The sequence below is a fragment of the Gossypium hirsutum genome, chromosome A13 (genome assembly GCF_007990345.1).
Source record: "Gossypium hirsutum isolate 1008001.06 chromosome A13, Gossypium_hirsutum_v2.1, whole genome shotgun sequence".
Classification (NCBI taxonomy): Eukaryota; Viridiplantae; Streptophyta; class Magnoliopsida; order Malvales; family Malvaceae; genus Gossypium; species Gossypium hirsutum.
In genome coordinates, this window is record NC_053436.1 from 1,319,358 (window position 1) to 1,334,966 (window position 15,609).

Below are 15,609 nucleotides of genomic sequence, written 5' to 3' on the forward strand. Positions count from 1 at the left end.
ATATTACTATAATTTATTATTTATTAATATTTTTATTGTTATTTTTTGCAATAAAACTCATTGTGGTTCCTTACCATGTAACCGTACAATTAGAGGTGTTTATGGGCCGGGCTAGATTTGGGTTGGGCCCAACAAAAAATTTAGGCACTTTTACTAGGCTCCGGCTTGGCCCAAAAAATAAATCTAAAATTTTTTTCTAAGCTCGACTCGTATAAAAATATTAAAATTCGAGCTGAGCCCGACCTGATACACTAAAAATACATAATACATCAAAATTACTAAAAATATTAAAATAACACAAATAAATGCAACTTAACAAGCAAAATGTGAAAAATAGTAACAAAATTAACAATGAAATAAGAGTTATACAATATCTAAATAATAACAATAAAATAGTAGCAATATAATTGTAAAATTGTAACAAAATAGTGAAAAAATAACAACAAATAATCAAATTAGTAAATTAATTTAAAAGTATAATCAAATATAGAATATTATTTTCATATTTACCTTTACAAATATTTTTAATTATTTTTACCGACTCACGACAATGCGCAAACCTTGATTTCCGGCATCATTGAGATAGTCTCGCAATTGAGAGTTATTTTTAACTAGTTCAATTAACAGTTGTGAATCACCTCCCACTAGGTTGCCTAATATACTTTCTGTCTTCCTTATCTCTATTTCCACACCATCCAATTCTCCTTTTATCTGTTTCATTTTTGCTTCTAATTCTTGTTGCCCTTCATGTAATTTGATGCGCTTTAGTAGGAGATTTTCCACATGCCATTTTTGAATTTTTGGATAAAATTTAACTTTTTGACTCACATCATCACCTTTTGGAATTTCTTTTTCAAAAGAATTGTTCTCGTAAATTAATGGCAACACCTGATTCACATACAATTTAAACAATAAGATAATTTCGTGTTTAGTTATTTATAAGTACTAATCTCTAATTCATTATAAGTGTTAATCTTTACTAGGGTAGGTATAAAATAGTTACCTACTATTATTTATGTTATTTAGATATTCAAGGATCAATATTATACATGAATATGTGTTTGGGGAGAGAAGGGAGAGAGACAGATCCATTTATATTGGTGTAAAACTTAAGTGGTTTAAAATTAAAAATATTAATTTTTTATACGATTAATATTTTAACAATTCAACAATCATATTTTATTCTTCATTCATATAGATCATACATGTCAAGTTTGGTATAAATTAAAAATTTATAACTATCCGTTTTATGTAAAAAAAATAACATTCAATTGTTAAATATATATTATTTTAGATTGGTATGATAGAGATATTAAATTGATTAAAAAAATTTACATGCATTACAAGTACAAATATATTGATAACTTTAATGGTTGGATTGTTAAAATAGTAATTGTATAAAAAAGCATGGAAGAATGTAAAACCACTTTTACCCTAAGGCAAATAGATCCCTCCCATTTATATATATATATATATATAGAGAGAGAGAGAGAGAGAGAGAATAACTTATATTAGGATGAACTTAAAAACTAAGGTTTTTATGCACCAATAAAATTTTGTCACATCATCAAATTTTAAAGATATGAATTTATTATTATACACCAATCCATAGATAAATTATTTTATGAATTCTTCTCACCACATTATTCATGCTCCCTTTCAACAATTTTTTTCCAAGTCATTAACACATAATTTTGATAATTTAAACTTTGAACCCTAAATCTGAAATCCTGAACCCTAAACCCAAACCCGAACCCGTAATCCTAAATCTAAACTCGTAACCCCAAATCTTTGAACCCTAAACCATTGAACCTTAAATTCCAAATCTTTGAACACTCAACATGAACCTTGAACCCCAAACTTGAACCATGAATCTTAAATTTCAAAACCAAACCTTGAATCTCAAAAAAATTAACTTATGAAAAAAAACAAAATGATTAAAATTTGTAAAAAAAAGAAAAGATGCTTGTTTATAATTTAAAAAATTAATTATTTTAAGTAATTTAAGTAAATTTAAATTAAGTTGGAGAAGATATTAAATATGCATTAGTGTATAACAATACTTTACCTTTAAAATTTAATAAGGTGACATTATTTTATTAGTGCCTAAAAACTATATTTTTTAAGATGATCCTATAATTTATTCCTATATATATACATATGTATACTAAGATATATATATATATATATATATGCTGAAAGCCTAAGGTCAAATCCTAATGTTAACATCACTTCTTAAATTTTAATGTAAGCTTTTGTAAGCAAATTTTTTAAAAGATAAACATTTAATTAAAAGTAATTCAATTGAATATTTAAATTGAATAATAAAAGATATACTAACCTCGTAAATCACGCACTTAACTTCAGCAATAAATTTGCACTCCACACAGTAGTAAATCAACTCTTTTTGGTTTCTTTTTTGCTCACAAACATCACAATAAAATTCATCATCTTCTTCGTCTGAGTTTAACTCATACTCAAAAGGAGACTTTGTAAGGGTTAAACGATGGAGATGGGATTTGTGCTTTATTGTTTTAGGTGCTGAAGGAAGACATTGGAGATGGATGTTGATGTCACATGGCACACATCGAAGGACGAGGTTACAGCAGTTTACACCACAAAAATGGCAAGTAACATCGGCTATTTTCTCAAGGAGAGTGAGAGGGTGTTCATGGCCACTAAAACTAATAGAGGCTAGCACCTTATAACAATCCAAGTGAAGGTTAAACTTGCACTCATATTCTCGACAGCTATATGCTAAGAAAGTTGAATCAATGCCCCAGTAGCATGCATCACAAGTGCGGATATGATCATTGTATGGAAGGGATGTAATGGTGAGAGGGTGGTCGGGATGAGAAGGATGCTTAATTGTATAAGATTTGTAAGGTAATTTAACATAGCATGATTTATGTAAAAAGAAGTGGCTGCATGATCTACTACACCTAAAAGTTGGTGCGGGAGCTAAGCAAATCTGTGCACATGCTACACAACGAGGTTCGCTGCCATATTCTTCATCGTTTTGGACAAGAGCTAGTGTATGCGGGTGAGAGAAATGTTTGATCTCTTTGGCATCTTCAGAGTCTATGGTGGGAAATAGGGCATATTTGACATGGAGGTTGAGATCACATATGCCACAGTAGAACTTCATGTCGGGGACAATATGTTCGCCACAACAATCACATTTGTCATATTCGTAAGGATATGTGATGAATATGAGAGTGCATGGATGGATGCGATGATTGATCAACTGTTGCGGAATGCTCTTCATGCAAGATTTATGAAGGAAAAACTCGCATTCCAGGCAACCGTAGGTAGAAAAAGAAGAAGAGCAGAGCTCTTGACAAATGGAGCAGATCACTTCATCTTTCTGGTTGGAATCAACAAGTTTTAAGGGATGAGCATGAGTGAAATGTTGAATGGTGCACTCCTCATCTGAATATTCTATGATTGGCTTTAGGGCACATTCTACATGTTGTTCCAATAGGGTCGGAAGCGTGTAAATTATTGTACTAAAAAAATCACACAAAGTTCAATTCCCAAGGAAGAGAGGTGGATCACATGGATCTCTTAAATACCAAGTCTTTCCTTAGACAGAATATCCCTTCTATAGTAATTTAATAGCACAATTAAATACTACTATTATACCCTCAAATATTGAAAGAAAAATAGGACAAGAAAGAACACAAGAGTTTTAACAAGGTTCGGTAAATTATACCTACGTCCTCGGGCACTAACACCAGATGATAACTTTACTATCTCTAAAGTATTACAAACAAATAGAATTCCTTAAGAATTCTCAAATGGGAGAAGAGAGAAAACTAAGAGAGAAAGATTGGTTGGGATGAATTGAAATGAGAAATGAGAAGGCCTATTTATAGTTGAGGTTTAAGGACCAAACAATAAATAGCCCATTATCTCAAGGACCAAAAAAAATTATCCCATGCCACTTTTTCAAAGTCAACTTTAGGGTGCTAAACTTGCACCACTTTGTATTGTTTGCCATTAATGTTGTCTCCCATTAATGTTAACAATCTTCACCTTGAAGATTTGATTAGGATAATCACATCTTCACACACTTCCTTCAACTCCCCAAATTCGATAAAGCTATCTTTTGTAGTGCCTACAAATGCACTCTCGAGCGCCATACACCTGAAGGTGCTCAAATTCTCAGGATGTTAATCAAGTTCAAACAATGATTAAACTTGATTGTTGTTACCACTTTGGTCATCATATCTGCGGGATTATCTGCTGTCGGAATCTTCTGAAGTAGAATTTTTCCTTTTTCAAAGACTTCCCGCACAAAGTGATATCTTACGTCGATATGCTTGGTTCTTGAATGATAGACTTGATTTTTCACTAAATGAATAGCACTCTGACTGTCACAATATAGACTAATGTGACTTTGAACAACTCCCAAGTCTTTCAATAATCCATTAAGCCAAATAGCCTCCTTAACAGCTTCTGTAACTGCCATATATTCTGCCTCTGTAGTAGACACAGCTACTGTAGACTGTAAGGTAGACTTCCAACTTACTAGGGCTTTCGCAAGAGTAAACAGATACCCCGTAGTTGAACGACGTTTATCTAAATCACCAGCAAAGTCGGAATCAACATATCCAACTACAAACTGACCAAGTGCTTCATCCTGTTCAAAAATTAAACCAACATCTACGGTTTTTCGAAGATACCGTAGAATCCATTTCACAGCTTGCCAATGTCCTTTTCCAGGATCATGCATATACCTGCTCACAACTCCAACAGCTTGTGAAATGTCAGGCCTCGTACACACCATCGCATACATCAAACTCCCAATTGCATTAGCATATGGGACTTTCGCCATATATTCTCTTTCATCTTCAGTCTTCGGAGATAATTGAGCACTAAGTTTCAAATGAGAAGCAAGTGGGGTACTTACATGTTTTGTGTTTTCATTTACACCAAAACATTGTAATACCTTTTTCAAATATTGCTTCTGATTTAAACAGAGCTTGCCTCTCGGTCTATCTCTACTTATCTCCATGCCGAGAATCTTCTTGGCCTCACCTAGATCTTTCATCTCGAACTCTTGATTCAACTGAGCCTTCAGCTTATCTATCTCATTTTGGCTCTTCGAAGCGATTAACATATCATCAACATACAAGAGTGGATAAATGAAAGATCCGTCATGCTGCTTCTGCAAATATACACAATTGTCATATTTGCTTCTTGTGTACTTCTGCCTTCTCATAAAGCTATCAAATCACTTGTACCACTGCCTCGGGGATTGCTTCAATCCATATAACGATTTGTTAAGCTTACAAACCCAATTTCTACCACCAGCATCTGTGTATCCTTCGGGCTGAGTCATATAGATCTCCTCTTCTAACTCACCATGCAAGAAAGCCGTCTTAACATCAAGTTGAGCTAGCTCCAAATTCAACTGTGCTACCAAGGCCAACAAAATTCTAATGGAGGAATGCTTCACAACAGGGGAAAATACATCATTATAGTCAATTCCCTCCTTCTGAGCGTAGCCTTTAGCTACCAATCTTGCCTTGTAGCGAATATTCTTCTTGCTAGGAGATCCATCTTTCTTTGCGAATACCCACTTGCATCCGATTGCCCTTTTACCTTTCGGTAATTGCGCCAACTCCCAAGTATTGTTCTTTCGGAGAGACTGCATTTCTTCATCCATGGCGCTTTTCCATTTGTCACTTTCTAAGCTTTGCATTGCTTCTTGATAAGTTATAGGAATATCATCAACAACGGGAAGGGCGTAGGCCACCATATCAGTAAATCGAGCAGGTTTACGAATTTCTCTCCGTGGCCTTGCAACTGCAACTGGTTCTAGTGTACTTAGTGGTTCTTGGGTCAGAACCTCTTCAACCTCTAATTCCTCCATTGTGGCTGGAGAATTAGACTTATTAACTGGGCAAATCCCCATCTGCTCAAACTCCACCTGTTTTGGAGTACACTCCACCTGCTGTGGAGTATTGCTCGTCTGAATATCTTTATCTGCTACCTTTTTCAATGTCGCAGATTCATCAAAGGTAACATCTCTGCTACAGATCATTTTCTTTGTGCTTAAGCACCAAAGACGAAATCCCTTCACTCCAGAAGTGATTCCCATAAAGAGAGCTTTCTTTGCCCTCGGATCTAACTTTGACTCCTTCACATGGTAATATGCAGTGGTTCCAAACACATGTAAGGAATCATAATCTGTAGCCGGTTTTCCGGACCATACCTCCATAGGAGTTTTTCTTTCTAATGCAGATGATGGCAAACGATTAACAAGATGGCCAGCGTATGTCACAGCCTCAGCCCAAAATTGCTTGCCCAACCCAGCATTGGACAACATACATTGAACTTTCTCCAGCAATGTTCGATTCATACGCTCTGCCAGTCCATTCTGCTGTGGTGTATCCCTAACTGAGAAGTGTCGAACAATACCATACTCTTGGCACACATCGAAGAACGGATCACTTTTATATTCCCCTCCATTGTTCGTCCTAAGCCGCTTAATTTTCTTGCCAGTCTGGTTTTCGATCATAGTTTTCCATTTAAGAAAAACTCTAAGCACTTCATCCTTAGTTCTCATGGTATACACCCAAACTCTTCTGGAAAAGTCATCAACAAAAGTAACAAAGTAGTGTTTTCCTCCCAATGAAGGTGTCTTGGAAGGCCCCCACACATCTGAGTGAACATATTCCAAAATACCTTTTGTATTATGGATAGCATTACCGAATTTCACTCTCTTTTGCTTTCCCAGAACACAATGCTCGCAAAATTTTAATTTGCAAGCCTTTGTACCTTTCAACAATCCTTGCTTTGCCAGAATTTGCAAGGATTTTTCGCTGGCATGTCCCAACTTCATATGCCACAACTGTATTGAGTCCAATTATTTGTTGCCGGAAGCTGCAGCGACTGCTCCAATAACTGTACTACCTTGGTAGTAATACAAGTTATTTTTCCTGATGCCCTTCAATATCACAAGTGCGCCAGATGTCACTTTCAAAATCTCATCTCTCATAGTAACAACTGAACCATTGGATTCTAGGGCTCCCAATGAGATGAGATTTTTCTTCAAACTGGGCACGTACCGAACATCAGTCAGAACTCTAGTTGATCCATCTTTATTCTTTAATTGGATTGAACCTATCCCAACAGTTTTACAGGCATTGTCATTGCCCATATAAACAACTCCTCCATTTAGTTCGACTAAATCAGAGAACCACTCCCGGTTATGGGACATATGATAGGTACAACCCGAATCCAATATCCACTCATCTGAATGGAACGACGATGATGATGCAACCAGTGATAGTTCAGAGTCACTGGTATCATGCTTTGCAACACAAGCATCTACAGCAGCTTTTCCCTTATTCTTCAGCTTTGGACAATTTTTCTTCCAGTGGCCTTTCTCATGACAAAAAGCACATTCATCTTTCCCGAGTCTGGACTTTGACTTTGATCTCCCCTTTTGAGTTTTCTTCCGAGTGTATGAATGACCTCGGACTACTAAAGCTTCTGTATCTCTGATTGAGTTTTTCTGTTTGTCCTTCTTTCTCTGTTCATAACTGTATAAGGCCGCACAGACTTCGCTCAGAGATATATCACTCCTGCCATGAAGTAGAGTAGTTTCTAGGAACTCAAACTCCTCAGGAAGTGACCCCAACAGCATCAAAGCCAAATCTTCATCTTTGAATGTCTCATCCATATTCAGCAAATTAGTGACTAACTGATTAAATTTGGTGATGTGATCATTCATTGTGGTACTTGGGATGTAAGTGAAGCGAAACAGTCTTTTCTTCAAGTGGAGCTTATTTTGACTGTTTTTCTTCAAAAAAATTTCTTCAAGTGCCACCCACAACTTATTTGCAGAAGTCTTCTTTGAAAAAGCATACCTCTGCTCTCGAGAAAGGCATGATCGAATTGTGCCACATGCCAACCGATTGATCGCCTTCCAATCTTTCTCCTGTACATCATCTGGTTTCTCTTCATCAATGGCAATGTCTAGACCCTGCTGAAAAAGGGCATCTAGAACCTCACTTTGCCACATACCAAAATGGCCCGTGCCATCAAAGATCTCCACGGCCAGTCTTGCATTTGCAATTGTCGGTCTTGTCCACATGGACGATGTTGAAGCTCCTACACCGACCGTTTTCTCCATAATCTTTCAATATACCTAAGGAAATCTTTTCTGATGTGGAAGATCAGTTCAAACTGCAACCACAGAGCATACTACGATTAACCTTCGGCTCTTGATACCACTTGTTGTTCCAATAGGGTCGGAAGCGTGTAAACTATTGTACTAAAAAAATCACACAAAGTTCAATTCCCAGGGAAGAGAGGTGGATCACATGGATCTCTTAAATACCAAGTCTTTCCTTAGACAGAATATCTCTTCTATAGTAATTTAATAGCACAATTAAATACTACTATTATACCCTCAAATATTGAAAGAAAAATAGGACAAGAAAGAACACAAGAGTTTTAACGAGGTTCGGTAAATTATACCTACGTCCTCAGGCACCAACACCAGATGATAACTTTACTATCTCCAAAGTATTACAAACAAATAGAATTCCTTAAGAATTCTCAAATGGGAGAAGAGAGAAAACTAAGAGAGAAAGATTGGTTGGGATGAATTGAAATGAGAAATGAGAAGACCTATTTATAGTTGAGGTTTAAGGACCAAACAATAAATAGCCCATTATCTCAAGGACCAAAAAAAAAATTATCCCATGCCACTTTCTCAAAGTCAACTTTAGGGTGCTAAACTTGCACCACTTTGTATTGTTTGCCATTAATGTTGTCTCCCATTAATGTTAACACTACATGCATTCCAAACCAACAATTTAACTTGCATTTATAGGAAAATTTTGAATTGATACGTTTAAAACAAACAAAACACCGATGATAAATACCAAGGGAGATGGTAAGAGGGCATGGATGGAAGAAACTTTGAACCTCTGCTTTGAGCTCATCAAGACAAGATTTATGAATAAAATACTCACAAGATCTGCAACCATAGGTCGGGCCGGTTAAGGACCCCAAACATGCTTCACACCATCTCTTTGTATTCCCCTCCTTAATGAATGACGAGGGGTGGGGATGGATGACATGTTGAATCTCCATTCTTTTTTAATGAAACAATAGAAAATCATACATGGTTGCAATCAGCTGGTTATTGCAATATATAACAATCGAAAGTGTAATTTCAAAATATATAATTTTCTCTTATTTTTCTTAATGCATAAGTCACCACTAATTCTATGCTTAGACTAACATTGCAAGCAAACAAAGCATTAAAATAATTCCATCTTTTATTAATTAAATTAATAAATTAATTGTTGAAGTTCATGGTAAAATTCGTGAATTCCAAAAGAATTAATCTCTAAAATTTTTAAAACAAAGGTAAAAAATATATATGCCTTAATTCAACCCCCAAAAAATTACTAACATAAAACCAATATTCATCGAATCTAATCTTTTTACTAAACAAATTTATATAATTAATTTATTTTGGGATAAAACTCAAAACTATATATGAATTTTGGTTTAATGTATAATTTTATACATGAAATTTTGATTTGACCTAGTTCTCGCAAATTATTAACACAATTATTGATATAATATCTTTTTATGTTTATATATTACATACACAAATAATTATGTTTATCCAATATAAAAATAAATTGATGTATTTATTTCTTTAAATGTGCACGATTGAATCAAAATTAAACATATTTGAACCACAATCAAAGTTTCATATGTATGATTGCACCAAACTAAAGTTCATATATCGAATTATACGTTATGTCCCTCTTTTAAATAAAAAAATTTAATAGCTTACATCATAAAATTAACCGTCTATATACACACAATGCATTAATATAGACAGCCTCCCTATAATAACCATCTACTATAACAGCATTTTTCTATAGCAACAACAACAACCAAGTTTCTAGTAGAACCATTTTTTTGTGTTTTATTCTAATCCTATATAACAACTTTTCACTTATAACAGCGACATCCATAACTAGAATGTGCATTTTTTTATTAAATTAGTTATCTATTATAACATATTGTTTAAAATTTTAAGTAAATTTATAACTATTCTATATAAGCAAACTTTTTAATTGTAACTTATCAAATAGAAATTATATTAATTAAAATATTATATTAATAAAATATTTAATTTTAACACGAGAAAATATACAAATAATATCTTATTAAATGAAAATAATTTTCAATAAATAAAATTAAATATATTAATTTAATAAAATATTAAATTCCCTAATTAAATATATCAATTTAATTAACTATTAATAAATTATAACTTTGTTGTGTCTGACAAGGGGTACTTATGGTTACATGTTAAATTAATGAACAATACAAAATACACATATCATTGTAAATATGTTATTGCAATATATAACAATCGAATCATTAATTTTCTCTTACTCCTTTTAATGCTTAATTCACTGATTCTATGCATAGCCTAACAAGTAAACAATACATTAATATTATTTCATCTTTAATTAATTAAATTAGCAAATTAATTGTTGAAGTTCATCATGATAAGTAACTCAACCCTCCAAAGTTGAGAATTTCAAATTTTGATATTTTTAAAGTAGTATAATGTCAATTTAGTATTTTTTTCAATTTGGTCTTTATTTTTTAATTAAATTTAACCTTCAATATTTTTAAAAAAAAATCGGATTTGACTATCAACATTTCAAAAAAGAGTTAAATTGTTTTTTAATAGAAATCTAAAACGTTAAATTTTCAAACAGGACAGCTTGAATGCCAATCCACATGTACTTCATGCTAATTTTTTAAAATGAACTTTTTATCATTTTTTAATTTTAAATATTTTTATATTTTTTAAAATTATTTGTTGACATGGCATATAAGACAAATAGTATCATGTCAGCATGAAAGTACATGTAGATTGCTATACAACTTACCATACCAATATATTAGAGTATTAATTAAATGTCATGCTTAAAATAAATAAGATAAACAATCCTAAATCTATGATATAAAAACATAAATAATTATTACAATCCCATAAATAAACTAATTAAGGGAAACTTTAAATAAAACTTAAAAGTAGAAATAATGAGGAAAAATTAGGTTGCTACTTTGAGGGTCCTTCGATGCTATTCCGAATCCTAATTTTCTACGTTACTTGAAAGATAATGAAAGGGAAAATGAGCTTACAACGGTTCAGTGTCAGACTAAATTCCAAATCATTACATATAATTTAAAAACAATAAAGCATATAATAAATAGCATAGTAGTGAAGTAAGCATTCTTCATGGAACATATAATAAATCAATGCATAATCAATTTTTATGTGATGCAATTAGAGGTGTGCATGGGTCAAGCCGGGTCGGGTTCGGGCCTGGAAATTTGTTCAAGCCCGGCCCGAAAAAAAATGGTAGGCTTGAGCCCGGCCCGGCCCGGCCTGGTCATATTAAATTTTTTTTCTTTTTTTATTAAATAAAAAACTTTAAAATATAATAAATCAAATACATTTAAAACATAAAAATAAATATTAAAACAAAAAATAAATAAATAATGGGACTAAAATAATTATTAAAATAATACATAAATTAAAAATATAATAAAAAGTAATTATATTAAAATTGAAAAATTGAAACAAATTAAAACTAAATTAAGAATTAAATTATATTAATAACAAAAGTTTTACAATATCAAAATAACATCAAAACAACAAAAAAAGTAAAGTAAAAGTACTAAAGTTATTTAAAATTAAAAATAAAAAAATTTTAAAAATAATTTAATATTAAAATCGGGCCGGGCCGGGCCCGGACTAAAAATCTTACCCGAGGCCCGGCCCGTTTTCTAAACGGGCCTTATTTTTTGTCTAAGCCCGTTTTTTGGGCCTATATTTTAACCCAAACCCTCCTATTTTTCGGACGGGCCGGGCCGCCCGGCCCATGCACACCTCTAGATGCAATGTAATTTATGGATTAAGCTCTCATCCGTCCATCCTATCCGTCCTCAAGCATTGTTCGACACTCCAAAACCCATATCAATAACTCACCATCCTAATTCACCACTTATTTTATGCATAGCCTAACATTGCAAGCAAACAACAAGTTAAAGTAATTCCATCTTTAAGTAATCAAAATAATAAATTAATTGTTGAAGTTCATCATAGTAAGCAACTATCTGATTACATTGAGAAGAAAAAAAACATAATAGATTACAATGAGAAGAATTTGGATCACAACCCTAATTCTATGCTAGCCTAACATTGCAAGCAACGAAGACATTAAAATAATTCCTTCTTTAATTAATCAATTTAATAAATTAATTGTTAAAGTTCATCGTAATAAGCAAACTATCGTATCCCATCCAGAAGAAAGGAATTATAACAAATATATAACAATTATTTTATTTACAATCTATTTTAACTTTTATTTACAATTATTTTTGTAAAAATATTTTTAAAGAATTTTTTTCTTAAAATACTTCTATATATCATTTTTTAAAACATAAAATTTCTTCTCTCCATGTATTTCAAGTATAAATTCATTATAATATCCTAAAAAATTAGATAAAAAAATTTCAAATATATTTACTTTGATGCAATTATAAATTGAATAAATAAATAAATTTAATTATTTTGAAGTTAAATAAATATAATAGTTTTACGTTCTATCTTTTGAGAATTGGTATTTTAAAGATATATTTTCCAATGAAAAGAAAAGTTGATAGATGGGGTCAAGCTGAGATGGCTATATTGGAAGAATAAATACTTAGCTTGGTCCTTTAACAGGAATTATGAAAGTATTCATTAAAATAAAATTTATGTATAATTTTAAATTTTTTCTTCCTTTTTCTTAAATAAAAAAATTATTAGATTACATCATAAAATGCATTAAATATAGTCAAGTTGTATATAACAATTACCGGCCATAACAATATTTTGCTACAACAGTCAAGTTTTTAGTAGAATTAATTTTTTTTTTGTGTTTTATTCTAGCCCTCTAGAACAACTTTTCCCTTATAACAACATCCATAGTTCTTTATAACAAGATATTATTTAAAATTTTAACCATTTCATATAAGCAAGTCTATTAACTATAATTTATATTATATTAATTAAAATATTATTTAATAAAATATTTAATTTCATGTGAGAAATATATTAATAGTAAATAAAAATAATTTTTAATGATTAAAATTAAATATATCAATTTAATAAAATATTAAATTTCTTAAATAAATATATCAAACTCTTAATGATTGAGAAAGGGTGCTTATGGATTCACATGTTTAATCTCCATTCTTTTTTAATGAAACAAATATACATTGTTGCACACATGTTATAGCAATATATAACAATTGAATCATTTTCTCTTACTTTTCTTAATGCCTAATTCACCATCGACTCTATGCATAGCAACCCAGACATTCAAATAATTCCATCTTTAATTGATCAAATTAGTAAATTAATTGTTGAAGTTAATTGTAATAAACTTTATTGATTTCATTTATTTTGATGAATAATAAATAATTGAAAGGCATGCACTTTTATGTTTTGGGAATTGACATTTTAAATGAGAAACTGTTTTTTTATATGCTTTAATTAAAATTTAGAAAGGAATAAGTAAGGTGATACTTTTAATATATTTTTTCAAATTTAAAAAAAAAAAGTTGATACATTGGGCCAAGCAAAGATAGGAATGGCTTACGTTGGAACGATCAACTCTTTCAAGAACAAAAGAATTATAACAATGTTTCCACATAATTCAAGTCTTTTGCATTACCAATTGGAAATTACAAGGAAATAGCAGAGGTTTAGAGGGTCAATAAAGCAACCAATTTATTCATTATTGTTTCAATCATGGTGAGGAGTCAAACCTCAATTGGACATAAGGGCAAAAAAAGAAAACTACAAATACATAAATAAAACGAAAACAAGCTGAAGAAATAACCTATCTGACACTTTTGCAGCTCAGAGACATTCAACTCTCCTTGAAGATAAGTTTTACCAAAGTTGCTAAGAGAAAGTATGGTATGTCTTACTTGGGAAGTCCAGTTTCAGGGTCAAGAAGAGCCAGTTTGTCATTTGAAAGCAGAATAGGGCCTTTAGCAGGTCTTGTACAGATGAACTAACTGACATCCCTGTTGAAAAGTCAAAAATGGTAGGAAGCAACTTGTTAAAAAGGTGAAGCAAGTTGCACCGAATGTTGAAAAGTTGAATGGGAAAATTGTAATTTTGGTCCCTAATTTTTTAGGCCATTTGCAAGTTAGTCCCTAAACCTCAACTATAAATAGGCCTAACCATTTCTCATTTCAACTATCCTAACCAATCTTTTTCTCTTAAGTTTCTCTCTTCTCCCATTTGAGAATTCTTAAGGAATTCTATTTGTTTGTAATATTTTGGAGATAGTAAAGTTATCATCTGGTGTTAGTGCCCGAGGACGTAGGTATAATTTACCGAACCTCGTTAAAACTCTTGTTTTCTTTCTTGTCCTATTTTTCTTTCAATTTTTGAAGGTATAATAGTAGTATTTAATTGTGCTATTAAATTACTATAGAAGGGATATTCTGACTAAGGAAAGACTTGGTATTTAAGAGATCCCTGTGATCCACCTCTCTTCCCTGGGAATCGAACTTTGTATGATTTTTTAGTACAATAATTTACACGCTTCCGACCCTATTGGAACAACAAGTGGTATCAGAGCCGAAGGTTAATCATAGTATGCTCTGTGGTTACAGTTTAAACTGATCTTCCCCATCAGAAAAGATTTCCTTAAGTATATTAAAAGATTATGGAGAAGATGGACGGTTTAGGAGCTTCAACATCGTCCATGTGGACAAGACCGACAATTGGAAATGCAAGATTGGCCGTGGTTATAAAAAATTAGGCCTAATTTCGTCCACTGGAAGAAATGGTTAGGCCTAATTTTTTTTTATAAAGGTTAGGCCTATTTATAGTTGAGGTTTAGGGACTAACTTGCAAATGGCCTAAAAAATTAGGGACTAAAATTGCAATTTTCCCATTCACCTTTTCAACATTCTGTGCAACTTGCTTCACCTTTTCAACAAGTTGCTTCCTACCATTTTTGACTTTTCAATAATCTCCACCTTGAAGATTTGATTAGGATAATCACATCTTCACACACTTCCTTCAACTCCCCAAATTTGATAAAGCTATCTTTTGTAGTGCCTCCAAATGCGCTCTCGAGCGCCATACACCTGAAGGTGCTCAAATTCTCAGGATGTTAATCAAGTTCAAACAATGATTAAACTTGATTGTTGTTACCACCTTGGTCATCATATCTGCGGGATTATTTGCTGTCGGAATCTTCTGAAGTAGAATTTTTCCTTTTTCAAAGACTTCCCGCACAAAGTGATATCTTACGTCGATATGCTTGGTTCTTGAATGATAGACTTGATTTTTCGCTAAATGAATAGTGCTCTGACTATCACAATATAGACTAATGTGACTTTGAATAACTCCCAAGTCTTTCAACAATCCATTAAGCCAAATAGCCTCCTTAACAGCTTCTGTAACTGTCATGTATTCTGCCTCTATAGTAGACACAACTACTGTAGACTGTAAGGTAGACTTCCAACTCA